This window comes from Bos grunniens, chromosome 25 (genome assembly GCF_055505025.1).
Source record: "Bos grunniens cultivar Pamir isolate PY7600 chromosome 25, Bosgru_T2T1.0, whole genome shotgun sequence".
NCBI classification, from domain to species: Eukaryota; Metazoa; Chordata; class Mammalia; order Artiodactyla; family Bovidae; genus Bos; species Bos grunniens.
Genome location: NC_141189.1, coordinates 38,626,797 through 38,652,324, shown reverse-complemented (window position 1 = coordinate 38,652,324; position 25,528 = coordinate 38,626,797). Strand labels below are relative to the sequence as shown.

The window sequence follows — 25,528 nt, the reverse complement described above, 5'->3', positions numbered from 1 at the left end:
TAGCGGCAGTATTGTCCAGGAGAGATTGTGGTGGCGAGAACGAGGTAGTCATGATGGAGCTGATAGAAAGTGGTGGGTTCAGGATATATTTAGAATTGGGGCTGACAGCACACACTGATAGGTTAGACATGGGCTGTGGAGCGAAATTGAGATAGCTCATAGGATTTTTTTGCTTGAGCCCAGGGCCAGCTTCATGGACAAGCAATTTCTGTACAGTGGCCTGGGCCCAGGACTTACAGGGGCCCTGTGCTTGGTTTAGTGTTCTGCGCTGACATCTTGAGATTCACAATAATTCTGAACAGAGGCTTTTGCACGTTATTTTGCATTCAGTCCTAAAAATTATGCAGCTGGCCTTGCTTGAGCCAGGAGGTGAATGGTGGCCCCGTTTATGAAGATAGAGGGGGCTGGAAGAGGGACATCTGGGGGAGGATATGGAGTTTGGACCATGGTCAGTTTGAGAGGCTGGATAGGCACCCCAGTGGAGCTGCTGAGATAGTTGTCTAGAAGAGTCTTCAGAAGGGAAAGGCTCTTGGTCAGGACTGGAGTCATGGAGGTCATTCTGAAACAGGTGAGATTTGAACCGGCCTTTTGAGAAGAGAATATGCCATGTCTTGTCCCCACCATCTGCACAGAAAAGAGGTTGGTGGTGGGCAGGGTGCTGGTTATGGCCTTTAGTGTGCCCTTTGTCTTCATTTTTATTCCAAAGCTCAAGATGGACAGTACACACTGACTTACTGGACAAGCATAGTTTCCCCCTTCTGATTGCTTTCCTCCTATCCACCCTTTCCCCCAACACCATTATTTTGCTGCTGCCTGGGGTGACCAGCAGCTCCGAAGGAAGGGCTCTGCACAATCCCTGGAGACTTGAGGAGGCTTAGCAGCTCTGGCTTTGGAAACTCAAATCTGTCATGTGACAAATCTCAGGTTTTGAGTGATTCTCTCAAAAGCTGAGGGCTGAGATAGCCTTGAGGGACTACAGCTCCCAAACCATGAAGCACAGTTCTGTCTGTCTCCCTGACTCTCAGCAGAGGATTTCTGTTCATGTGAAGCAGGAGCATTAGGAAAATTTAATTACCATCTGCATTTAGCCCCTCAGTCAGAGGAGGAATTTCCTTCCGATGTGTGGGAGAGCTGGGTGGGAGCTGATGGGCTAGCACAGCACACACCACCCCACCCCACCCCCCTCCAGGTTAATGGTTTAGCAAGGGGTCTCCTGGACGTAATGCCTAGACTCGAATGATGAGTGGGCTGCGGGGAGATATTTTAGGAGAGCTTGAACTTCCGAAAGCTCCCCCACCGTATTGCGTGGGAGAAACCCTGCTAATTATGCCCGTGTGAAACTACCAGAGAAACTTGCTTCTCTCAAGACATGTGAAACAATGTGGTTTAGAGGACAGTCACCAAATGCTTGATTGGTGCCTTTTGGAATCGGTGCTGGAATTGGGAAACTCAAAGACTCTATGCCTTCCAGCAACCCAGAGTGTGGCAGAGGAGACAGATAAGCATGCATGCAGACCACTTTGGCAAACTGTGTTATGTCGGCAGAGCTCCTGGGTTCTAGAGGCAGACAGGAGTCAGATCCTGAACTGGGTCCTTACTGTCTGTGTGACCTCCTGCAGGTTGCAGCCTCTGGTCTCAGGATGCCCAGCTGTAAGATGAATAAAAACAGTATCATCGTGGAAGGCTGTGATGAGAATTAGTGAGCACATGCCCAGCACATCTTCGGTGCTCAGAAAGTGTCTGATTTAAATCATTATCATTATATAAATTGTCATGGGATTAAAAAAAAAGAGGGAGGAATTAATTTTGTAGTGAATTATGGGGAATTGAAGACATTTGAACCACAACTCAAGGGCTGCATCTGATGTCTGTCACGTGATGGATGAGAAGGAGAGGGTGCCGTGCAGAGAGGGGTGAGAGCTGGAGCAGAGGCCTTTCATCCCTTTCACCAGGTGCTCCCGAGGCCCTGCTTGGCCTGGTGCTCCCACTCAGCTCTTGCATTTGTCACTTGCTTTTCCCCCGTGTGCACGTCCCGCCATCTCCCCTAGGTTTTAAATGCTCTGAAGTGGAGTGGAACATGGCCTGCCAGGGACGGTGGGTCAAGTCCTGGCTCTGCTGTTTCCTAAGGTGTGATCCCCACCTTGTCAAGGGTATCACAGCACAGAGCCTGGTCTCTGGACCCGAGCAGCCCCAGCCCACTCCTTGCTCTTTCCTCAGGTGACCTTGTCTCTCTGCTGTTCAGTTTTCCCGTCTGCAAGGTGAGTGTGATGACAGCACCTCTTCAGGAGCTGTTGTGGGTTAAATACCTGATCACATGTTCAGCACTTGAATCAGGACTGGACGTCGGGCAAGCACCCTGTCACCGGTGGCGGATGTCTGCCCTTGGCGCTGGCTTCTCCCTCTGCCTGGAAAGCACTTCCCCACTGGGCCCGCTCTCTCATTCCCTCAGGTCTTTGCTCAAGTGCACCTTTTCAGTGAGACCTTACCTGGCTGCGCTATTAAAAACCAGAAACTACCTCCTGGCACCTTGTAACTTCTCTTCCTCCTTCATGTTTCTTCATATGTGTGTTTTCCTTAGTTGCCCGTTATTGTCTGTCTCTCCAAAATAGAGTATAAGTCTCATGGAGGCAGGGATTTTATCTGTTTAGTTTGGTGCCGGATCTGTACGTGTTGAATAGTGTATGACACATAGGTGCTCAATAAATACTCGTTGGATGAGCACTCTCCTTGAGCCATACTTTTATCCTCTAAAATAGAACTATTAGCCTATGTCAGATAGACTATAATATGCTGCTTTATAAGTAACAAAGTACTAGATATGTGGACTAGATAACTATCTTTGAAGGCAAGGATCATGTTGTTTGTTTTCTTATTGACACTATAAACTTAAAAAACTACTATTTATTCACCCATCCACTTACCCACCCACCCAACCCTTCATCCACCCACCCACTCATCCATTCATCCCTCCATTCACCCACATACTCTCCTAATCAGCCATATGTCCTTCCATCCATCCGCTCACCCATCTCTTTCATTCCATTCTATCCCATTCCCCGTTCATCCATCCATTTACTCGTCCACTCACCCCACCCATCTATTCGTTCATCTGTCATCCATATACCCATTCATTTATCCACCCATCCGTCTACTCATCTACCCATCTCATTCCATCCTGTTCCATCATCCATCCGTCCATCAGCAATAAATGCTTATTGGATGTGTATTGATTACTAGGCATTGGAATAATACTAATGACCAAAATTAACAGGCAAAAGTTATTGAGAACTCACCATATGCCACACACTGTGTTAAGCATTTTACAAAAAATATTGCATTTCAACAACCTCATGAAGTAGACACATGCCCCATTTACAGATGAGGAAACCGAGGCACTCAGAGGTTAGCAACTTGCCCCCGATCACCCGTGTAGGAAAAGCTTGGGTTCAGACTCAGGTTGGCAGCTTACCCTCACTTTTCCTTAACCCCTCTGTGTCCCTGTTCACACAGAGTTCACAGCTTGACAATAAAGACGGATGTGGAACAAGTAATTGTGCAAACAGCAGGCACTCAAAAATGTATTTAATGGACGTGTGCTCTCTGAACCTTGGTTAAGAATGGAGGCTCCCTTTCTGGGCAGAGGGCCAGTTTGTGAAGATTCCCACCCTTGATGCTTTTCTTCTACCCTTTCATGTGTGGATAGACATTCAGGCTGTTTCTGTATCTTGGCTGTTGTGAGGAATGCTACAGTGAACTTGGAGGTGCAGACATCTCTTTGAGATCCTGATTTAAGTTCTTCTGGATAAATACCTAGAAGTAGGATTGCTGGATCACATAGTAGTTTTATTTTTAATTTTTTGAAAAACCTCAGTACTGTTTTCCAAGTAGCTGCACCTGGATTTTACACTCCTACCAACAGGGAGCAAGGGTTCCAGTTTCTCCACATTCTCCTCAACACTTGTCTACAATAGAATATTGTTCAGCCTTCAAAAAGAAGGGATTCTTGTCCTTTGTGACAACATGGATGGATCTGGGGGACATGCTGAGTGAAATAACGGTCACAGAGGGACAAATGGTGCACGATTCTACATGACATGGAACCAAAAATAGTCAAACTCATAGAATCAGATGAAATGGAGCAGGACCCGATGGTCCTTCCTCTCCATGTCCTCCATCTGTCTTTTGTCTGTGGAAAAGTTTTAGCCAAAGAGTATGTTTAATCAGAGAAATGAGAAAATACAGAAACAAAGGAAAATAATCCAAAAGGACAAAACAGTAATAGTTTAGTAAGTAAGAATAGTCAAAGACCTTTATTCCTTTTGAGGGCTATAGATAATGTTCTGAGCCATGTCCTGTGAGCTGCCTTATAGATACTAGAACCCCCACCAGGTGGAAGAAGTTAACTGCATGATGACCAGACTGTAGCCGTGACATAAATCACCACAATTCTGAGAACTGCCCTCAAGAGACGGGAATAAACCGACGCTGGAACTGAAGATTAACTGTACTGAGAACCATCCAGATGACACTGGTCAGACCACCGCATGACCAATTTCAAGATGACTGTCAGAGCTGAGTGTGTTGTTTCTGCATGTAACCCCCTCCCTCTGTCTCTAAAAGCTCTTGCCCACTGACTGTTAGTGGAGCAGTGTGTGTGTCTGTGTGTGTTAGTCGCTCAGTCCTGTCTGACTCTTTGTGACCCCATGGACTGTAACCCACCAGGCTCCTCTGTCCATGGGATTTCCCAGGCAAAAGTACTGGAGTGGGTTGCCATTTCCTACTCTAAGAGGTCTTCCTGACCCAGGGGTCAAACTCAAGTCTCCTGCATTGGCAGGCGGATTCTTGAGTCTGCCCTCTCCTGTCCCCCCCGGTTGCCAGCTTCCAAAAGAAAGCAAACATTCATTTCCACTGACCTTGTCTCTTTATTGGCTTTTGAGTGGCAAGGAGCCGGACCCCGCTTTCTGTTACATGGAGTGGAATGCTGGTTGCCAGGTGCTGGGGGAGGAGGAATGGGGAGTTGCTGTTCGTGGGCAGAAAGTTTCGGTTACACAAGATGACTAAGTTCTAGACATCTGTTCTACAACGTGATGCCTATAGATACTATATTGTGCACCTAAAATTTTGTTAAGAGGGTGGACCTTGTGTATTCTGATCAAAAGACAGAAAGAATGAAGAGAAAACCTCCCAGCCTGTGACTGGTTCGGAAACCACCGCTGTGAATGTCTGGGTGGTCTGGCAGAGACCCTGGGAGCTGAGCTGTTCCATGGCTGCCGTGGTCCCCGCCGCCAGCGCTGCTCAGAGGCTGGGGAAGCAGCCTGCTCCGCAGAGCCCTCACCGGCCGGGAGCACACGTGTAGCGCCCTCCAGTTCCTATTCACCCTGCGTTCGTTCCCACCACCAGGCATTTTTCACTCCTCTATAATTACCCAGGCTAATTAAATAAATTGATCTGCTGATGTACACTCCACAGTCATTTCTGTGCTGTAATTTGGCTTTAATAGAACCACCGCTTGAGTGAGAGGAAATGAAAGCCCCGGGTAGAAGTGGGATCTTTTAACTTTCAAGAAAAATAATTTTTTCAGGGGGTTTTGTTTCCCTGTGTGTGTGCATAATGTCTGCACTCACTGTCAGAATTAACTAGGAAACAAAAATAGACGACCAGTGCAAGTTCGATGCATGAGGCAGGGCACTCAAAGCCGGTGCTCTGGGACAACCCAGAGGGATGGGGTGGGGAGGGAGGGAGGTGGGGGGTTCAGGCTGGGGGGACACATGTGCGCCCGTGGCTGATTCATGTTGATGTGTGGCAAAAACCATCACAGTACTGTAAAGTAATTATCCTCCAATTAAAATAACTTAATTAATTAAAAAAAGAGAATTAACTAGGAAACAGCAGCTGTCTGGTGAGGAGAATAACTTGGGAGTCCTTTTGTCATGAGAAACTCAGACCAGCTCTTGAGTTTTGACAGGAAGGTTGTAACTTTGGAGGGAAATAGGGCTCAAAGCATATTGTCGGCTGTGGGTTCTGACCTCCAGGGGGAGGTTCTGGTAAATGGCTCTTGGTTCTGAGTGATTCACGGACTGTGTCTGCCTGACGCACTGTGGGGACAGGAGGTGAGGTGCCTCCAGGACTGGGCCATGGTTAAGGGGCCTGTGTGGTTTTGGGTCCAATACCGTCTGGTTCTCACGTCACCTCTGCATTTGGTAGATGTATGTGTCTTTCTGCAAGTTGCTCTATCCACTGGAAGCTCAATCTCTTCTGTAAAATGGACGGCCTTGCGGGACTGTGGTTGAGAAGTAAATGAGCTCAGGAGACTGCCCCATACGTGTCAAGAATGACAGAAACATTAGCTGCTGTTTATGTCTGTATCAGAAGCCATTGCTCACCTACCCAGCATTTGTTAAGCATAACCCAGTTCGATTCCTGGGTTGGGAAGATCCCCTGGAGAAGGGATAGGCTACCTACTCCAGTATTCTTGGGGTTCTCTGGTGGCTCAGATGGTAAGAAATCTGCCTGCAAAGTGGGAGACCTGGGTTCGATCCCTGGGTTGGAAACATCCCCTGGAGGAAGGCATGGCAACCCACTCCAGTATCCTTGCCTGGAGAATCCCCATGGACAGAGGAGCCTGGCGGGCTACAGTCCACGGGGTCACAAAGAGTCAGACATGACGGAGTGACTAAGCACAACGCAGCACAACCATGAAGCAGGTACTGTGCTGGTGGGGACTGACAGGCTCACACCTTGTCAAGATGAGAATCTCTCAGGGGAGCCTGCTGCCCTGAGTCTGCCCATGATGTGAGTCAGGATCTTGACTGCGTCAGTCTTGGGTTACTGATTTATTTCCCCTTATTATGTGCAGGCATGGCTCCAAGCACCTTCCAGGTACTAGTTCAATAGATGATGGTGGTGGTTATCTATCGAGCTCTGAACCAGAATTTAATGTGCATGGTGTCACTTTATCTTCCAACCACCCTATAAAGTAGGTACATTGATTATACCCCCTTTAGAGATAAGGAAAGTAAGTGAGGCTCAGAGAAGTGATGAGGGTCGCATGGCTAGCGGAAGGGAAAGGCAGGACTTGAACTTGGGACTATGTGATGCTAGGGTTTTAACCATTTTGTCAAACTATTCTCATAGATGAGACTCAGGGGAGTTACCTGGTGGTCCAGTGGCTAGGATTCCACATTCCCAATGTGGGGGGGGGGCCCGGGTTCGATCTCTGGTCAGGAAACAACTAGATCTCACATGCCGCAGCTAAAGATCCCACACACTGCAACTAAGACCCAAAGCAGACAAATAAAAAATAAAACAAATAAATATTAAAAAAGATGGGGCTCAGGATGGTCACACAGCCCTCCAACTTACATGTGATGGCATACATTCAACCCAAGGTGTTATGATGATGACATAAGATTTTGTTGAACATGGGTAAGCCTTTGCCCTCTAGTGGGACTTGTGTGCAGCTAACTTTACGCCTGTGAACTTAGGAGCTGATGAAACCCTCCAGCTACTGACCGTGGCTGAGGGAGGGAGTCAGCTTGGACCCCTGCATCTCCCAGGCCTGGGCACCCGGCTTGCATGCCCCTTGTCACTCCTCTCAGTGGCGTCACTGGTGTCCGTGAGAACACAGCTACTGTGGCCCTGCTGTTATCGGTGCTTTGTAGTCTTCTCCTGGGATGGAAATGGTATTGACTGATTTATTTCCCTCTCTTTAAGAAAAAAAACTTCCCTGAAATATTCTCTGTGGTTCTTGTTTAGTCACTAAGTCATGTCTCTTTTGCGACCCCATGGACTGTGGCCCACCAGGCTCCTCTGTCCATGGGATTTCCCAGGCAAGAATACTGGAATGGGTTGCCATTTCCTTTTCCAGGGGATCTTCCCGACCCAAGGATGGATTCTATGTCTCCTGCACTGGCAGGTGGATTCTTTACCACCAGGAACCACAAGGGAAGCCTGAAGTACACTTTACATACTGTAAAATTCACATGACATAAGGACACAATTCAGTGATTTTTACTAAGTTCACAGAGTTGTGTGACCATCATCAAGATCCCGTTTTGAACTGTTATACCAATGGCCAATAAGCATATTAAAAGATGCTCAGCATCATCAGTCTATGAGGCAAATGCAAATCAAAACCACCCTGAGATAGCACTAGGGTGGCTCTTTTTGTTGTTGTTCAACAACACAAGCTAGGTTGTGTCTGACTTTTTGTGACCCCATGGACTACAGCACACCAGGCTTCCCTGTCCTTCACTATCTGCCAGAGTTTGCTCAGATTCATGTCCTTTGAGTCAGTGATGCCATCCAACCATCTCATCCTCTGCTGGCCCCTTTTCTTTTGCCTTTAATCATTCCCAGCATCAGGGTCTTTTCCAATGAGTCACATCTTCACATCAGGTGGCCCAAGTATTGGAGCTTCAGCTTCACCATCAGTCCTTCCAGTGAATATTCAGGGTTGATTTCCTTTAGGATTGACAGGTTTGATCTTCTTGCAATCCAAGGGACTCTCAAGAGTCTTCTCTATCACCACAATTTGAAATCATCAATTCTTCAGTGTTCAGCCTTCTTTATGTTCACCTCTCACATCTGTACGTGACTACTGGAAAGATAACTTTGACCAGACAGACCTTTGTTGCCTGTGATAAGGAAGATGAACACGAACAGGCACCGGTGGGGATGTGGAGAAATTGGAACGCTCATGAATTGCTGGTGGGAATGTAAAATAGTTCAGTTGCTGTGGAAAACAGTTTGGAGTTAAAAAAAAAAAACCTTTAGCATACTGTTACCATATAGCCCAGCAATTCCACTTCTAGGCATCTCTTTTGTCAAAAGTTTGGAAATAACAGAAGCAAAACCAGTGAGTCACCAAAGTGGTAATTACTACAAGTTTATTGTGCACATGCCAAAAAGACTGCAAACCAAGAGCATTCAAACTAACATGTAGAATGAGGCTCCGGGGTATATTGTTCGGAAGTAGCTTCTTAGTGAAAAAGCAGTGGTGGTTTATTCTTCACAGTGATGGGTTATAATATTAGGCTTTTATTAAATGATAGGGAATTGGCCAGTGGTCACCTTGTATTCACCTCAGGAAACAGTTTAAGTTTCACTCATCATTTCCAGAGGCACAAGCCAGAAATGACCCAGGTCAAGTTAGTCTTGCAAAATAAGCTAAAAGAAACTTTGCTTGTGTGACTGAACTGCTTTTGTCTGCCCAGGGAAGTTTCTAGATGGATCTCCATTTGATTTTGTTGCTAACACATCCAATTTTTTTTAATCTCAAAAATATTAAACCTGTAGAAAAGTTGCTGCTGCTGCTGCTGCTAAGTCGATTCAGTCATGTCCGACTCTGTGCGACCCCATATATGGGAGCCCACCAGGCTTCCCTGTCCCTGGGATTCTCCAGGCAAGAACACTGGAGTGGGTCGCCATTTCCTTCTCCAATGCATGAAAGTGAAAAGTCAAAGTGAAGTCGCTCAGTCGTGTCTGACTCTAGAGACCCCATGGACTGCAGCCTACCAGGCTCTTCCGTCCATGGGAGTTTCCAGGCAAGAGTACTGGAGTGGGGTGCCATTGCCTTCTCCGAGAAAAGTTGCTAACACAGTTTAATGAGTATCTATATACCCTTCTCCAGGGGTCAGGTATTTTCCATCATTGTACCTCTCTATACATGCATGCACATATACAATTTTTATTAAACTAAATTGAGAGTAACTAGTAGACACCATGACACTTGAACACCTGATCACGTATCACCTCAGATCAAGAGCATTCTCCTACATGACCACAATGCAACGACCACACTTGAGAAATTTAATTATATATATTATTGGCGTGCAGCAGTCCATGGGGTCGTAAAGAGTCGGACACGACTGGGCGACTGAACAGCAACAATATGTATGTGTGTTTGTGTGTGAGTGGTGTATGTGTGTGGGTATGCATGTGTATATATGTACGCATGTGTGTATGTGTGTGTGTCTGTATCTGTGTTTCAGGCCATCCACGTTTTTAAACAGTCCAGGTCAGGTGTTTGCCAGAACGTCCTGCTGGCAGATGCAGGGTGGGTTTATCCGCCTGCTGCCTCTTGCTTGGCCTCAGGTGAGCCGTTTTGGCCGGAGTCCTGCATAAGCCGTGCCATGTCCTTCCCGGTGCATCACATCAAGAGATGCATGACGTCAGCGTGTGACATTATCCCCCATGTTAAGGCATTTTAAAAGTTACTCCGGTGAGAAAGAGTCACTCCTTGCTTGAAACCCAGGCTGGAAACTGATTTCCTGTTGAGGGCCAGAATGCTGCGTGGGCCGTTGAGCACCTGTGTGGGACGGCTGGCGATGCTGTGCTGCTGCTCACACCCAGCTCTGCACGGCTCCAGGTGCTGGGGGAGTGAGGTGAACAGACACAGCCCCTGGTCCCAGAGGGACTAGCATCTGGAGGGAGCAGCTGTGGGACACATAAGCCCAGAGCAGCAAGGGAGGTGGTGAGACTGAGGGTGTGCCCGGGGCAGGATGGACACGGGGGCCCTGGGTGCCCGTCGTAGTCTTAGCTGTTGAAGAATCCACCTGCAGTGTGGGAGGCCTGGGTTCAATCCCTGGGTTGGGAAGATCCCTGGAGAAGGAAAAGGCTACCCACTCCAGTATTCTGGCCTGGAGAATTCCATGGACTATATAGTCCATGGGGTTGCAAAGAGTCGGATGCGACTGAACGACTTTCACTTCACTGAGCACTGAAGGATGAGTCTCCTTGTTTCTCGTCAGACCTTAGGACTGACTCTGGACCTACCACCTTTTCTCTCTCCACCGTTTCTCAGTCTCCCTCTCTTTGTAACCTGGTCCAACCATGAAAAGTGATAAACTTGATTTACAGCTCTGCCTGCACGCCTTGTGGGCTGTGTGACCGTAGGCAAGTTGTCTCACCTTGCTCAATCCCAGTTTTCTCCTGTGGGGATAGAGTTACAGTGGCACCTCCCCCAACAGGGACACCGTGGTGATGGAGTGAGGCAGTACATGTTGTGTGGGGCCTGGCGGAGAAGGGATCAATGCATTTGCACAGTTAATATTTTTCTTTTTAATCTTGAGCTGCTTTCCAGGCCTCATCCTCTGTACAAAGTGTGTGTGCCAGCCCTTTATCTGCATGTCCCCGTTGGGTAGGACACTTCTGCCTTTCTGGAGCACGCTGTCTTTTGAGTGCAGCCCTGCCCACAGGACAAACCTCAGGGAATCTCATTGATTTGGAAGGTACCAGGGAAGGTTGGAAGGAGTGGAGAGTCCAGCCCCACCTAAGGAGAGCTTCTCAGACTCTTGTCACTTGAGCCACTTGTCAGCGTGAGCTGGGCAGCCATATGGTGGCATTGGCTGGCATAGTTAGAGGGTCATTCAGGGCTCTGTGGCTTGGTTTGTGGCCAGTAGAGATTGGAAGGGGTGTGTGTGTGTGTGTGTGTGTGCGTGCGCGCACGTGCGCATGAGAAAGAGAGAGAAAGAGAATTCTGAAGTCCCACAGCAGCACATCTCAAACTTCAATGTTCATTCATGGGAACCCCCTAAGATCTTGTAAACATGCAGATTCTGATTCAGCAACTTTTCTGTGAGTTATCACAGGGAATTTCTGTTCTTTGAAACCAAGATTCCCAACCATAGTGTACCAGGCAGAACCTCTGTACTGGGGTTGTGGACCCACAGCTATTGTCTCAGAGCGTGATCATTGTCTGTGTGTCTGACCCCACTCCCACTAGATTCCAGAGCCCGGGTCATGGGCCTCTTGCAGCCATGTTGTATCTCGTTCATCGCTGTGTGCCCTGCACTTGGCACACAGGCGATAAGTAAGGGAGTTTGTTGAATGAATACAAGAAAGAGCATCACATAGGATGCAGGAATCCCACGGGAAAACCCTGAGTCCAGCAGGGACTTTCTGGATAAATCTTTTGCTTCATAAAATTGTTATGCCATTTGTTATAGGGGTGTTGTTGAGAACATGACCCACTGGATTTCTCAGCATCCTTTTATCTTTACATTGTTCGGCACTCAGAAAGATTTGCTTGCTTGATCATATTTCTGTTTTGCCTTTGCCTGATAGGAAGCTTATAGTCCAATTTGCGGTTTAATTAGTACTTGGGTAGGACTTCGTGGGTCTCATTTTACCCTCTATTCTTGATTTGTTTCATTTTTTATTTTTCCTGGTACTTTTTCTTATTTATATATGTGTATTTTTCATCTGTTCTTTAAATGGTGTTGAAATCCTTAATGGAATGAGATGGGATATAAATCATATAAAAATGACAATGAGTAACAATAATAATAATGATTTTGGGATACATGAAGAGTTGCCAGGAGACTTTATTAGTTTCCTAAGGTTGCCAGACAAACTCTGGGCCTTAAACAACATAAATTTATTATCTCATAGTTCTCAAGGCTGGAGTTCCAAGATCAAGGTGTCAGCAGGACTAATTCCTCCTTAGAGCTGTGAGGAAGAAAGAGTCTGTGCCATGCCTTTCTCCTAGCTTCTGCTGGTTTGCTGGCAGTCTCTGGTGTTCCTTAGCTTGAAAATGCATCTCCCCAATCTGTGCCTTCATCTTTATATCCCATTCTCCCTGTGTTCATGTCTGTCTCCAAGTTCCCCTTTTCCGAAGGACACCAGTTATATTGGAGTAGGGCCCACCCTACTCCAGTATGACCCCATCTAAACTAATTATGTCTACAACGACCACTGATTTCAAATAAGTCACCGTCTGAAGTAATGAGAGAGGTTAGGACCTCAACATGGGAATTTGTGTATGTGTGAGGGTGAGGCACAATTTAACCTATAATAGAGATCTTGGTTTTTAAAATTAATTTTATTTATTTTTTAACGAGTGGAAACTTGCTTTACAATGTTGTGCTGCTTTCTGCTGCACTGCAGCATGAATCAGTCATAGATATATATATATATATATATATATATATATATCCCCTCCCTCCTGAGGTCACTGCTGCAGAGTCCAGGGCCCTGTGCTCGGGGAGCACGTCAGCGCCAAGCAGCTCTGCCTGTTTGCTGTGTTCTACGGCTCAAGACTCAACCCGCTAAGTGTTTTCCTATGGGAGGAAGGGTCCTGGGCTGGCTGGCTTGCCAGAGCCTTCCCTTGGGCTAGGTACACACACGCCTCCCACCTGCACAGGTACTGGGAGTGAACGCATCCTCCTTTACTCCAGTGATCAGCTTTGCGCTGCCTTGGGCTGTGCCTGATGCTCTGAGCGAGTTGAAAATCTGGATGTCTGCCCTCACTCCCCCAAGAGTGAGTGGTGCCTGAGTTACAGCGTTTGGTTGCCAGCAACAGTAGCCACTGTGACTAATGTAAGAAAGAAGGGGGCTTATTGGAAGGATGCAGGGGAGCTCCCAGGGCCGAAGGGAAGGCTGGAGACAGCTCCAGAAGGTCTATCCAGAAGGTCTCCGTGGTTGACGTGGCCCAGCGGTCTTGTCTGGGATCGGTGGATGGTATAATCAATGAAAGCGCGCTCCCAGGTCTTCCATCTTTATCACTCTAGCTCACTTAGACAGGAGTATGATCGGCATAGTTTATAGCCTCTTCCCCAGCGGTACAAGCACCTCATGAGGAAGATTTAGTGGTTGAGGTGTCCAGAGCCCGCTTTTGGCTTCTGGGATGAGGAGATGTGTATCCCGACGGATGTTCATGCCAGGACCACGCACCCTGTGGGGAGAGACAATGGCAACTCAAGACAGGCTGGTGGTGAACACAGAGCACTATCTATGTGTGCGACACACTGCGTCCTGGTCTCACTTAACCTCCGTGACAGTCCTGGGATTCTGACGTCTGAAAAGACGTCAGCATTAGAGGTTTAGAGGAAGTGGAGGCTTGAGAAGAGGTTAAGTGCCTTACGCAGGTCACTCAGTGAGTCAAAGGCAGAGCTGGGATTTGAACCCAAGTCTATGCAGGTCCATGGGCTTCTCAGGTGATACTGGTAAGAATCTGCCAGGCAATGCAGGAGACACAGAGACATGGATTTGATCCCTGAGTTGGGAAGATCCCTTGGAGGAGGAAATGGCAACCCACTCTGGTATTTTTGCCTGGGAAATCCCATGGAGAGAGGAGCCTGGTTGGGCTACAGTCCGTGGGGTTGCAGAGAGTTAGACACGACTGAGTAGAACACGGACGCACGTGCGTGCACACACACACACACACACACACACACACACACACTACAGGTCCGGTGTTTTTACTTTTATTGGTGATGAGCTTCTGGCTTCTGATGCTGCCAGATTTCCCAACATGGTGAAAAGAAGAGCTGTAAACATGAGCACAGTTGCTGCCCAGGGATCCCAGCAGTTCTTGGCCCCAGAAATAGGTTAAAGAGTGGGCCAACTGGGTAGCTGCCCAGAGGGCCAGGTTATAAAACAGCCCCAGAGGTATGCTAGAAGGAAATGGCCTGGTTCCTTTGTGCAGAGTAAAAATGTGAGGCCTCCTGTTTAAAAGTGAAGAATTTCTAGAAGGCAGCAGTGGAGCACGTGTGACCACTCAGGTTGCACAACCTGTGAATCCAGCCCTGGGCCTGGGATGATGGATGACTATTGCTGAACCTGATCAAGAAGGGCCGTCCTGGAAGGGGAGTTTAGTGGCAATGGATACAAGTTTATGTATGGCTGAGCCCCTTTGCTGTCCTCCTGAAACTATCACAACATTGTTCATTGGCTTTCTGTCGTTCAGTCACTAGGTCGTGTCCAACTCTTTGTGACCCCATGGAGTGCAGCACGCCAGGCTTCCCTGTCCTTCCCCATCTCCTGGAGTGTGCTCAGACTCATGTCCATTGAGTTGATGACGCCATCCTACCATCTCATCCTCTGTCACCCCCTTCTCCTTTTGTCCTTAATCTTTGCCAGCATCAGGGTCTTTTCCAGTGAGTTGGCTCTTTGCATCAGGTGGCCAAAGTATTAGAGTTTCACCTTCAGCATCAGTCCTTTCCAATGAATATTCTGGGTTGATTTCCTTTAGGATGGACTGGTTTGATCTCCTTGCAGTCCAAAGGACTGTCAAGATTCTTCTCTATACTTCAATATAAAATAAAGTGTTAAAAAATCAAATATACTCCTCCCCTACTTTTTTGGAGCAATTTCCTCAGAGCTACTGAGAGGCTGTCTCCCCAGCTGTAGTCCTCAGTAAGACCCTGAATAACACTGAATCTCATTAAAAAAAAGAAGGGCTATCCCAGTTACCTGCAGAGCTAGGGAGGCCACTGAGGCATAGAGAAGGTACTTCTGGGGCTGCAGGATGGCCTCTGTCCAACTCAGAGCTCATGAGTGACCACAGGAATCATCTCAATGTTCTGAGAGCAGTTTTAACAACAAATGGAGGGTGTCCAGACAGCACCCCTGAGCAGAGCCAGTAAAGATGCCACCACAGTCAGTATCTCAATTAACATTGAGAGCTTACAACGTGCCAGGCACAGTGCAGGAGTTATCTTGTTTAACTCTACCCTCCCTCTCCAGGTTCAGTTATGAGAGCATTCTTTCAGATCCTCCAGATCAGATCAGATCAGTCGCTCAGTCGTGTCTGACTCTTTGCGACCCCATGAATCGCAGCACGCCAGGCCTCCCTGTCCCTCACCAACTCCCGGAGTTCACTCAGACTCACGTCCATCGAGTCAGTGATGCCATCCAGCCATCTCATCCTCTGTCGTCCCCTTCTCCTCCTGCCCCCAATCCCTCCCAGCATCAGAGTCTTTTCCAATGCAACTCAACTCTTCGCATGAGGTGGCCAAAGTACTGGAGTTTCAGCTTTAGCATCATTCCTTCCAAAGAAATCCCAGGGCTGATCTCCTTCAGAATGGACTGGTTATGGAATTCAGTGCTTCCAAGCAGACTCTTTGCTCTGTCTGGAACAGTCTTCCTTTCTTCTCCATCCCTGCAGAACTCACCCTTCGGGTCTCAGCTGATCTGACTTTGCAACCCCCAAGACTAGGTAACACCTTATGCTTTGGGACTGTGGCTCTTCTGTACACAGGAGGAGATTACTTGCTGATTGTCTGCCTGTCTGTCCCCCTACATGTGCATGTCCTTGGGGCAGAGACCCTGTCTGTCTGATTGCTATTTCACCAGGATCAGAAGAGGCAGGGGCACCTCCCTTGGGCAGTCACAGGCTCCCAGGAAACTTCCATTTCTCGGTTGCTTGAATGATTCTGTCTACTCACTTTTCTGCCAAGATATTTGCTCAGCTGGGCCATGCATATGCATGGAGCTCTCCCCTGGAATCATAGCTCCCAAATGGTCTCCTTTGTCATCCTAGTCAGAGCCTTCATCCAGAGAGTCCACAAGTGAATTCACAGTTGCACTGTTGGTTTTTCCAAGAGAAGGAGAAAAACAAAAAAACAAAAAAACAAAAACCCAACCTAGAGCTGGTAGTTCTTCCTTCCCTCTCTCAGGAATTCCCCGACTCAGATTACCAGACACAGAAGCCGGCGGCCAGATCCCCTTAATTAGGAAAGCGTTGGAGGGCGTTTTGAAAAATGTCAGTGCTCAGGTTGCCCATACCTCTATTAATTTTTAAGCCTCCTTCACATTTATTTAAGGACAGCTCCTTCCAGAAGTTCCAACCAAGTGCTAAGTTTTAACTTGGATGTGTGCCGATTTGAGACCTGAAGTTACCAGTGGTCCCCTAGGGTGAGCAGGGAGGACACAGAGCCGCTGCGTTGTGCTTTTTTCCTTCCCTCCTGAAGACTTACAAGTTATTCTGCAGCTGTCACTCATTTCCTAGAAAAATAAATCAATTGCCGATCGACTTGGCAAAACCTAAGGAACATTCCAGCTCCAATTACTGGCTGCCAACGGCAAGTGTGGTCTCGGCCAAGGAACCAGCTTCTCTGGCCCCTGGTGCTAAGGGTCTGGCAGTGGGACCAGCCTTTTATGTTCCTAGAGAAGGCTTCTCTCCCTATGATGATAGTCACCTTGTTCTCTGTCTAAAAATGTCTCCCCAGTGAATCCTTGAAATGTCACTCATTGGCACTTATTCCTTTGTGCCAAGCTCTCAAGGTTTCCCAGCATCTTTGGAAACCTTGGGTACTTCTTTTTAGGATTCTCCAACCAGGTAATAAAAAGTGACAGAGATGGAACCCACTCTGTGCCAGAATCCTCCCTAAAAGCCCTATGAGGTAGGTATTGCTTTCCTTTTTTTTTTTTCTTTAAAAAGTATTTATTTACTGATGTGGCTGCATTGAGTCCTACTTGCGGCTCATGGGATCTTTGTTGTGTCGTGAGGGATCTTTCATTTCGGTGCACAGTCTCTAGTTGCAGCTCGAGGGCTTAGTTGCTCTGAGGCAATGTGGGATCTTAGTTCCCTGATGAGGGATTGAACCCACCTCCCCTGCATTGCAAGGCAGATTCTTAAGGAAGTCCTGGTATTGCTTTTCTGATGGGGAGATGGAGGTCCAGAGAAGGGGTTTAGTTTGCTTGCACCACTAGTAAGTGGGAGAGTTGGGATCTGAACCCAGTCTGTCAAACGCCACTGCCCAAGGAGGTCCCTCTGTTATGCCTTGTTGATGGACGGGGTTGCATAGAAGCTCGGAGATGCCGAGGAGGAGGGAGCCTCTTTTGGCTTGTCTTGGTTTGGGTTCCTCAAAAAGCAGATTCTGAGACAAGGATTTGGATGCAGGGTTTTATTTGGGGTGATCCCATGTCCAGAAAGAATGAAGTGGCTGGGCCAAAGCAGAAGTGATGCTCAGTTGTGGATGTGTTTGGTGGTGAAAGTGAAATCTGATGCTGTACAGAATAATGCACAAATTTGAGCAAACTCTGGGAGCTAGTGGAGGACAGGGGAGCCTGGAGTGCTGCGGTCCCTGGGGTTGCAGAATCTGACACAACTTAGCAACTGAACAGCAACAGCATGATGAGAGAGTGGGGAGGAGGGGGAATGAACAAGGCCAGTGAGCAGCTTCCCTCTGAGGGCAGCCTGTGCTCTGCCCCCTGGGGGACCTTGGGGGGATGGCCCAGGACACCCCTAAGAGCTTTCCCATCTGAGGTCCAGCTGTTCCCATTTCTCACTGGTTGAGGGCACTCCAGGGGGTGTCACTCTGCAACTCCCAGGCTGCCCAGAACACAGGCTGACCATGCACCCGGGCTGGAGAAGGGAGCCAGTGAGTGTGGGTGGGAACTGTCTGCTGAAGCTGCTGTGATAGCTGAGTTGGCCTGAGCAGTATGGGCCCCACATATATCTGCTCCATGGACAGCAGAGAAGGAGGAGCCCAGAGTGACACTGAGACAGTCATGGGAGTATTAGATTCCTGCAAACCCTCCCTCATGGGTGCTCCTGCGTTATTTCAAATTTTAATAACCCTCCTAGCTAATGTTTATTAAATACTTGCTCTATGCCAAGCATTGTGTTAAATACTTTACGTACATTATTTCATGTAATTCTCACAACCACCCAAGTGAGCAGCATCCCATATCCAGAAAGAAGCACAACAGGTTAGCCAACCTGGGCCTGTTTCCTGAATAGCAATACTTCACCTGCAGTCTAGTGAGGCTCAAACCAGTCTGTGAGATGCGGGGAGGTTTTCCCACTTGCTCTGTGAATGACAGACCCTGGGCAATGAGAAGGTCAACACCTCGCTCACTTGACCTTGGGTCGTAAGGAGTTCCCCATCCCTTATTCCAATGAGAGGTTATGGGTTCCACGGGGGTCCTTCATAGTCAGACAGGATCGTTAAGCAAGAAAGGTGACCACAGTTGGAGAGACCCACACGAGCTCCTGGTGGTAACAAATCAGGTCAGACCGTCAGGTGTGTCACAGACATGTGACAGATGGTAATTCCCTGCTCTGATATCCAACCTCTGGGAGCTATCTTGTGGAATGATGTCACTGTATAATGTTTGAAGCCACTAATGCGATTATCTTGAATCACTAGAGAAACATGAGGCTTGAGCAGGTTTCATAATAACTTTCTTTATGCTTGCGACGGCATTTTCATCTCTCAGTTTTGTTCTTGTACAAGGAAAACCTCCCAGTGTCTTCTGCGTGGCTGTTGCAACTTTAATGCTGATAAGAATTGCTTTTGTAACACGGAGGCAGCTGATCCGTGTGGGTGTGTGTACCCTCCTCTCTTCCTTGTTTTTCTGGAGTAAAGAGTAATAAGGGAAATAGCTTACCTTTACAGCAAGGGAAAAGAACATCTATTTAGAGGAACTTTAGATGAAAGTATGCTTCCTTCATATTGGATAATCTAATTCAGCAACTCTTGCTTAGCTTATATTTCCAATGATTTAACAAGCTGCAGTACATGTTTTTTTTTTTGAACTCTCACCATTGTGCACATTTCTGAATTCTGTTTAAGAAATCAAAGCCCAAATCTCTTCCTTTAAAGAAATCTGGCTGTCACAGGGGGCAGGAAGAAGTTGTCTCTTGTTGCCATGGTTCCATGGGACCTCTCCAACCAGGGGGTCTTAGTGTCGATTTCTTCCCTTTGAGTTGAATTCAGAGTCTTCTGGGGTCTTTCTCCCTCCCTAGACCTCCAAGTGTGTTGTCTATCATCAAGGAAGGCCATCCCATGGCAGTGACAGTCCCATTTTTAGTAATACGAGCTGGGAGGGGTTCCCTGGCCTCTACCCTCAATCTTACGGCTGTAACTTTAGCCCACATTCCTCATATGTTCTTTTTTGTTTTACTGATGTTTCTGAAAATATTTATTTATTTAGCTGCATAGGGTCTTAGTTGCAGTATATAAAAAGCAGAGACATCATTTTGCCAACAAAGGCCCATCTAGTCAAAGTTATGATTTTTCCAGTAGTCATGTATGGATGTGAGAGTTGGACCATAAAGAAGGCTGAGTGCCAAAGAACTGATGCTTTCTAACTGTGGTGCCAGAGAAAGCTCTTGAAAGTCCCTTGGACTATGAGTAAATCAAACCAGTCACCCTAAAGGAAATCAACTCTGAATATTCATTGGAAGGACTGATGCTGAAGCTGAAACTCCAATACTTTGGCCACCTGATGTGAAGAACTGACTCATTGGAAAAGACCCTGATGCTGGGAAAGACTGAGGACAGGAGGAGAAGGTTGGGTGAGATGGTTGGATGGCATCACCGACTCAATGGACATGAGTTTGAGCAAACTCCAGGAGATAGTGAAGGACAGGGAAGCCTGGCGTGCTGCAGTCCATGGGGTCACAAAGAGTCGGAGACGACTGAGGGACTGATGGGCTCTCAGTTGTGGTCCTTGGGCCCTTTAGTTGCAGCACACAGGTTTGATTGTTCCAAGGCATGTGGGATCTTAGTTCCCTGACAAAGGATTGAACCCACGTCCTCTGCATTGCAAGGCAGATTCTTAGCCACTGGACCACCAGGAAAAGTCCTTCCTTGTATACTCTCAAGAGCATTGAAGAAGCAAAGAACACAAGGGCTAAAGTTTTAAATGAACAGCTAGTTTCTATCTATTCTCCAGCCTCTTTCTCTTTGTAAGGTCAATGAGGATGCTTGAAATAACCAGGGACAAGCAACTGATAGGTGGACGTGTTTCCACGGGTCACTTGCATTTACAGAGAAGCTGCTCTGTGTCAGGCAGCATGCTGAAGTGCCTACGTGCGTGGCTTCACTGAAGGCCTGGACACCCTCAGTGGTATGTGCTGTGATCCTCCGGTTTAGGGAGGAGACTGAGGTGTAGAATTGTTCAGCAGTGTGCCTAAATGTTCATACACTTACAAAGTCCCAATGCTGAGAATCCATCCTCCCTGACCTCCAGGGGAACCACTCTCCTAGGAAGCTGGACCAACCTTTAAGAGAATTACAGGTATTTTCAGAGCATACCTGCTTGGAAGATGGGTCTCAGTCAGAACACTGGGTTTGGCTGCCTCTCATCCTTTTCCTTCCCTTATATCCTACCCTCTCTTCTAGTTAGGTAGGAAGGTTCTGCTCATAGAAATGGTCATTTAGAATAATGGGATATAAAAGATGGATCATGTAAGCAAGAGCAATGCGGTGGGATCATAGTGGTGGGCAGTGTGGCTCTGAACCTCCTCGGGGTGTCCTTCTGTGCACCCATTCAGCTCACCGAACACCTGCTTTGGGCTGGATACTCTTCTACTCACTAGAGATACCGCAGGGAAGGAATGAGATGAAAAGACCTGCTCTTGTTGGCGTTTCACCTCCTCATGGAGTTCCTGGGTGCTCCTTGGGTGAAGTTCAGAGCATCACTTCTATAGAACCCAGAGATGGACCCGCTGTGTGCTCCCCATTCAGCACAGCCCAGCGTTGGAGAACCACCCCTGAGACAGACCCAGTCCCCGAGCACAAGGTCTCCGGCACTGTCAAGGATTTTGTCTCCTTTCTTTCTCTTCAGTTATTCAAATATCGGAGTGCATCCTTGGCGCCAGATGCTGTGAGCTGTGGGTGCCATTAACTGGGAGAGGGCGCTGCCTGAGGGCGAAGGTGGCTAATCGGCCCCCATCCAGCTTCCCCTTCCTGTTATAGCTCCCTCCCACCCCAGTCTTTCCACTCAGGGTTTTCATGGATTAAATGGCCAGCAGTGCTGCCCTCGGAAGTGACCACATCTGTCAGGATATGGCTTTGTGAAAGCCAGACGGGGTGGGCCTGGGTGCTGACCTCAGCTGTCTCCTTTCAGGGCATCTATGAAGACGTTTGAAAGCAGCTTTAACGTGGGTTAGGCTGCACTGGTGGCAGCTGAGACTGGCTGGAGACGATACGCTGGATCAGAAGGGTTTGTGGGCTACTGTAATAAACTGCAGAACTTTATCTCAGTTTTCCCTGCATCCACCCACAGGAGTCAACCAAGTAAAGCCCTCTTAATACAAGTCACTGAAAAAGGTAGTGGTGGTGGGAAGTGAGACCTACAAATTGGGTGTGTGGATGAAAGAGAGAAGCTGGAAAGGACCCAGCCGCCGACACTCTGGCTGCTCCCTCTGTGGTCCACAGGCCGGCCTGTGCTTCTCTGTGCAGTGGAGCTGGATGTGATGCTCCAGGCAGAGCGGGGAGCTGGGCTCAGATCTGCCTGCTGTGGCGTGACCCTCCTGTTGTTGTTCGGTCCCTAAGTTGGGTCTGACTCCTTGTGACCCTATGGACTGTAGCACACCAGGCTTACTGCCCCTCACCATCTCCCAGAGTCTGCCCAAATTGATGTCCATTGAATTGGTGATGCTATCTAATCGTCTCATCCTCTGCTACTGTCTTCTTCTTTTGCCTTTAATCTTTCCCAGCATCAGGGTCTTTTCCCATGAGCCGGCTCTTCGCATCAGGTGGCTGAAGTAGTGGAGCTTCAGCTCCTATTCTCTTGTCAGTCAAAACAGGAAGGGTTTTGTACAGAGTCGTGGAGTTGAGTTCTCGAAGGCCATTGCACGCCCATCTGGTAGCTCTCCCCTAAGACCCAGGTCATGTCTCATTAGCTCAACCACTTTATCTTACACAGGGAGGAGAGATTAGCAGATGAGAACATTCTTCAGGCTGGGCCGTGCTGACCCGCAAGATAACATTTTAGAATCGCTCTGGAGTTTAGGCATGCTCACTGTTTCAGTCTTGTGTATCACTGTGATTCTGGCTTCCTCACACTCCCACAGCTGGGGAGATGAGCCACCAGTGGAATAAGCTCCTAGACGCGGGCCAACCTCTGCTCTACGTTTTCCACTTCAACTTTCAAAGTGTTTTGGAGTTTAAAGAAACATCTTTCCTGTCCTTATACCAGCCCTCCCCATTTATGTAGGGGCCTTCATGGGGCAACTAGGGGAAGGGCTGGAGTGGGGAGGAGGCTGAGAAGAGTTTTTCTTGGCAGAATCATCACCCCTGAAACCCCCAGCTTTGAAATTACTCACGGGCACCCATTTTTGCAGCTTCAAGGTGCTGTGTTGTGCACAGATTACTGCGTCAGGGAGACATGTACTCACTGTTTTAGCTAGATAGTGACCGGAGCCCTGTGTGATATGCAGATAAAAAGGCCTCGAGGTTGAGAAAAAAGAAATGTCAGCTCCACTTGTGAAGATCAGGGAAGGCTTTCTGGAGGAGGTGGCCTGTGAATCAGTCCTTGAAGGATAAGAGTTTGAATGTGCAGAGACTGTGAGGAGGAATTGTAGGAGGAGGGAGCTGTGTGAGCGAAGACATAGGAGCAGGAAGGATGGGACATGAGGAACAGTGAGCGAGATTAACTGGATCAAACACAGCGGGGGTGAGGAGGGGGAGGTGGGATATCAAATTGAACAGATTGGTGGGGGTCAGGCTAAGAGGCTTTGAATGCCTGGGGTAGGCTGGTACTTACTCTGGAAGGGCAAGCAGAGTCTCTGAACAGTCCTTCAGCACAGATGCTCTAGGAACTGGACTCCAGGAGATGTGACTTCTTGGTGCTGTGTGGGAGGTCACGGCTGGCCAAACTACAGGCTGCTCCCAGTTCCACCCACTGCCTTGTTGCGTGTGATCAGCTTTCACACTTTTAAAAAGTTGATGGAAAGAAAATAAGAAGAATGATATTTTGTGACATGTGAAAATCATACAAGGTTCAAATTTCAGTGCTCATCAATGAAGTTCTGAACCCTGCCAGTAAAAAGTACACGGAAATGTGTTTTCTGTCTTGTTACATAAGCACTGATGTGCTATTCCTCAGCTTTGCCTCTTGGCCCACAAAACTGAAAATACTCCCTAATATTTACTTCTTCACAGAAGAAGTTTGTGAATTCCTGGAATGGATGACAGGGAAGAGAAGCCTGGTCAGGAATTCCAGAGGGGCTGACATTGTGAGAGACGTTAGCAGCAGCTCCCAGTCTGTGTCCTGGCGTGGAAACAGATTTCAAGTTGGGAAAAATAGGATTGTGTAGCACGTGTGTTTTCTAAATGCTGGGTTGTTGTTGTTGTTTAGCCACTCTGTCATGTCTAACTCTTCTGTGGTCCCACGGACTGTAGCCCACGGACTGTGATCCCACGGACTGGCTCCTCTGTCCATGGGATTCTCCAGGCAAGAATACTGGAGTGGGTTGCCATTCGCTTCTCCAGGGGATCTTCCTGACCCAGGGATTGAACTGGCATCTCCTGCATTGGAAGGCAGATTCTTTATCACAAAACCACCAGGAGAGTCCCAAATGCTGGGTTACAAAGAATCAAACAGATCTCACTGCAGGAGCCTTCTCAGAGCCTTTTCCATGTTCATTCCACATTAGTTCATTGTGACTCTCGGGGAAGGGCATATGACATGGGTTTTTCCCAAAGTTAATTGACTGTGGAACCCCTTTTGTGGGGACCAGGGTGCCCGCTTTGGGAAATGTGGGTGAAGGGAGTGGAAATGGCAGGAAGGGAATGGATGTGGTCACACAGAAGCTGGATCTCCTGGACTTGTGAGAGGACGAGTGAAAAAGGATTTCCAGGCTCCCAGCCTGAGATCCTGGAGCTGCTGACGGTGGCAGTGACCGGGGAAGGGGTGCACTGTAAAAGGGCGAGAATCGTGTGAGGCAGAGACTCCTGGCCGCTGCCCTCGTCTGTAAAATGAGGGTAACAAGAGTTCACAATGTTCAGCCTTATGAGGACTGAAAATAAGATAACACGTGTGAAGTGCTTAGCACAGCGCCTGGCAAATTCTAATAGGAGTACAAATAATACTAATACTGTGATATCCAATATTCATTAAACACCAGTAGCCACATGCCAGGCAGTGTGCCAGGCGTTGGTAAACTTTTCCTGTAAATGACAAGATAGCAAATATCTTCCGCATTGCGGGGCTGTCCAGTCCCTGTCCCCATGACTCAGATCTGTCGTGGTAATGTGGAAGCAGCCGCTGTCTGTAAACTGAGGGCCGAGGCTGTTCCAAGACCCTATTTACAGAACCAGGCAGCGGGCGGGTGGATTTGGTCTGCCTGCTGTAGTCCACCCACCTCTGCTCTATGATGGACACTTCAATCTACTGGAGTTGAGCTTGTCCAAAGCCCACAGCTGCCCTTTTGGTGGGGCTTTCATTATCCACCTTTTCTGAGAGAGTCAGTGACTTGTCCAAGCCCAGAACTGGTGAGGAGTGGACGCTGGCTAGACCTCAAGAGTGTGCTCTCAACCCCATACCACGCTGCTGTAAACCGTACCTGTTACTAAGTCCCTTCAGTCCTGTCTGACTCTTCCCGATGCCATGCACTGTAGCCCGCCAGGCTCCTCTGTCCATGGGATTCTCCAGGCAAGAATACTGGAGTGGGTGACCATGCCCTCCTCCAGGGGATCTTCCTGACTCAGGGGTCGAACCCGAGTCTCTTATGTCTCCTGCATTGGCAGATGGTTTTTTTTTTTTTTAAATCACTAGCGCCACCTGGGAAGCCCATTTATTTATGTGCTTATTATTTATTTGGCTTTATCTTCTGTTGTGGGGCTCCAGCTCTCAGTCAGTGGTGTTGGACTTGGCAGGGGAGCAGGTAACTCTGTTCTGCATTCTCTTCCCGACTCCCCTGATTGAGCCCCGCCTGCCCACATAGGTGGTTGTTGTTTGTCGTTCAGTTGTATCTGACTCTTTGTGACCCCATGGATTGCAGCACACCAGGCTTCCTTGTCCTTCACTATCTTCCGGAGTTTGCTCAAACTTAATGTCCATCGAG

General features: G+C 48.0%; 1 protein-coding gene and 2 long non-coding RNA genes across 3 annotated transcripts in view; 2 read left to right on the top strand and 1 right to left on the bottom strand.

Annotated features, from left to right (window-relative positions):
• Positions 1–25,528, top strand: part of RBFOX1 (RNA binding fox-1 homolog 1) — a 2,446,597-nt gene that overhangs the window by 87,047 nt on the left and 2,334,022 nt on the right. The window lies entirely within an intron of this gene.
• The window catches only part of LOC147345470 (uncharacterized), an 81,448-nt gene that overhangs the window by 13,314 nt on the left and 42,606 nt on the right, over positions 1–25,528 (top strand). The window lies entirely within an intron of this gene.
• On the bottom strand, positions 12,805–23,556 carry LOC147345471 (uncharacterized). Its single transcript, XR_015154381.1, has 2 exons — positions 23,227–23,556; positions 12,805–13,675 (listed from the first exon to the last, which is right to left on the bottom strand). It is a non-coding gene; the product is annotated as an uncharacterized LOC147345471 (long non-coding RNA).